Source organism: Capsicum annuum, chromosome 2, assembly GCF_002878395.1.
Source record: "Capsicum annuum cultivar UCD-10X-F1 chromosome 2, UCD10Xv1.1, whole genome shotgun sequence".
Lineage (NCBI taxonomy): Eukaryota > Viridiplantae > Streptophyta > Magnoliopsida > Solanales > Solanaceae > Capsicum > Capsicum annuum.
The window spans coordinates 9,904,606-9,907,531 of record NC_061112.1 but is presented as its reverse complement, the minus strand read 5'-3'; the positions used below and the strand labels follow the sequence as shown (position 1 = coordinate 9,907,531).

Here is a 2,926-nt window from a genome sequence, read left to right as displayed (position 1 = left end):
TAAGTTCAAGTATTTATCTTTGCACATTTTTGTATAGTTTGTTATTATGTAGCCAATAGAAATAGGACAAATGTATGCATAGGATTGATTCCTGCTTTTAGTTTTGTATTAAAAATTTTTGTACAGATAATTATCAGGAATACACAACATTTCTTCTTATTTTTTTCATCAGCACCACCTATATGTGTCACCTTATATAGTGAAATACTTCCAAATGTCTTTTAGAGATACACTTCTGAGACAAACATTAGTGCCACCTACTGCTTCTAGACCCCAAATGAGGCATCATCCACTGTAGTGAAATATTGGAACAGTCCAATGATAAATAGGAAATATGCTCATCTCATGAAGCAAAAATGTGGCAATCGAATTGAGATATGCACCTCTATGACTGTAAGCAACTCCTTTGGGTCTTGTTGTTATTCTAGAAATATAGTTAATGCTATAGGGTCAAATTCAGTTGTTGGCGACCTAATAACAAAATCTCTGTGGGCTTTCAAGGAGACTTTCATAATTGTAAGTGTTAGGACTAAAAGTATTAGATTTTTCTGAGATTATTACAACATGAAGAGGTTGTTTTGTTTCCTGTTCTTGGTAGCAAGAAGAGAAAGTGCTTCTTGAGTAAGTTGGAGAAATTGTTGATCCACAAATATGATCTTTGCTTCTGAATGCATTACAAGTGTTGAGTGGACGATATGAGTGTATGCATCTAAGATTTCAAGACTACAGGTCTGTTCATGAATACAATTCTGCCATGTTCAGAATTTCTTCTCAATTGAAACTTTGTGGAGAGACGGTCAATGATAATGATATGATGGAAAAGACGCTCTCCACTTTTCATGCCTCGAATGTGCTATTACAACAACAATATCAAGAAAAAGGTTTCAAGAAGTATACTGAACTGAGTTCTTATCTTCTTATGGCTGAACAAAATAATGATTTGTTGATGAAAAATCATGAGAACAGACCAACTAGATCTGCACCATTTCCTGAGGTGAATGATGTGCACGTCACCATGCTAGGTGTGGAAAAGGTCGCAGCCCTGGTCTTGGACGTGGTCGTGGATGTGTTCGTGGTTGTGGTCGTGATGATCAAGAAAGAAACCCTATTCCGGGTGTTAATCATTCATCTAACAAAAGAAGAAAAGATGAGAAACGTGAAAAAATTACTTGTTTCCGATGTGGTGGAAAAGGATATTATTCACATGATTGTCGTGCTCTCAAGCACTTGGTTGATCTTTATCAAGCATCATTAAAAAGAAAGAGAGAAATCCCGAGGCTAACTTTCTCTCTGAAAATAATATTGACATCACATGCTTGGATGTAGCAGACTTTTACGAGCACCCTGAAGGAAAGATTGATCACTTGATTGGTGATGGTTCCGTAAACATGGAAGAATGAATGCTTTTAATTTTTTTTTTAAATTATTGATAAGAGTTAGAGAATAAAGAATTATGTAAAAATAGTTGTTTGCATGAGTATTGTTTTTAATATTGTTATTTATTATTGAGTTGAATCAAATTTTAATTTTGTCATTATTTATTGAAAAAAAAAGAACGATACATGTAACACTTGAGTTCACTGTTATATAAATATTAATATGTTATATTGTACACGGTAAATATAATAAATACGTAGAATAGAGTATGACAGTTAATTAGTATTAAAACGAATAAAGTGTAGTGATGTGTAGACATGCATATATATAGTATGCAATCTTTTTATATAGAAGGGTATAAATTATATATATATTTTCCCAAGTTGCAGTGTCAGAATGTTTAACATGTAATATAATATTATTATATTATATTTCTTGAATAATGTAACAATTCTACTGCTACTTATTTTGTATATCAAAATCCTGAGGCTATTGGTTCCTTCTGTTGATTGTTGTTTTGTAATGTAAAGTAAGTTATCTTACCGATTGAGAGAGCTGTCACGTATACTTCTTCCTGATTGTCACTTTCTTCATATCAAGCTTAGATTTATTTTCTTAATTTGTTTCAATTATTGTGTTTTTAATGAATTGACTTGGCATGCATGTGGAGAAGATATAAAATGCTAAGCTAAGCTAAGCTAATCACGTTCTAATTGAACTTTTTTTTACTTAGTAAAGTGTGATTAACAATTACTTATAGTATAAACTTTCACTTTGTACAAAGATTTAATATATATTTGGTGTATGTCATTTTATGTGAAGATATAGATAATCTTTAAAGTAAGTTGTCCAATTATGAAGATATTTGTTTGATTGATTCTGGCACTACACATACAATATTCAAAGACGAGAAATATTTCTCTCATCTAAACATGGGTAAGATTAATGTTACTATAATTTCTGGTAGTGCTAATTTAATTGAAGGCTTCGGAAAAGCCATTATAATATTGCCCAAGGGAACTAAACTCATCATAAATAATGCTATGTTCTCTCCCAAGTCTCGGAGAAACTTGATGAGTTTTAAAGATATCCGTGAAAATGGTTATCATATCAAGACATTTGATGAGATGATTCTTAAATATCTTGGTATCACCAAGAATGTCTCTGGGCAGACATGTGTTGTTGAAAAGTTCCCTGCTTTATCTTTTGGCCTGTATTGGACAAAGATTTGTGCAATTGAGGCACATTCTATAGTAAACCGGAAGTTTATTGATTCCAATACTTTCATACTTTGGCATGACGTCTGGGACATCCAGGATCAATAATGATGAGAAGAATAATGGAAAATTTAAATGGGCATCCATTAAAGAACTTGAAGGTTCTTTCGAATGGTGAATTTTCATGTAATGCTTGTTATCAAGGCAAGAAGATTGTGAGACCATCGCCAACAAAAGTTGGGATTGAGTCCCCCGTCTTGGAACGCATACATGGGGACTGTTTTGCAAAATTTTGACTTTTGAAGAGAGTCGCCACTTAATTTTGAAAAGGA

General features: G+C 32.7%; 1 pseudogene; it reads right to left on the bottom strand.

Moving 5' to 3' along the window:
- LOC107857750 overlaps window positions 1-1,017 on the bottom strand; it is a 10,277-nt pseudogene extending 9,260 nt beyond the window's left edge.
- Window positions 1,018-2,926: the final 1,909 nt, after the last annotated feature.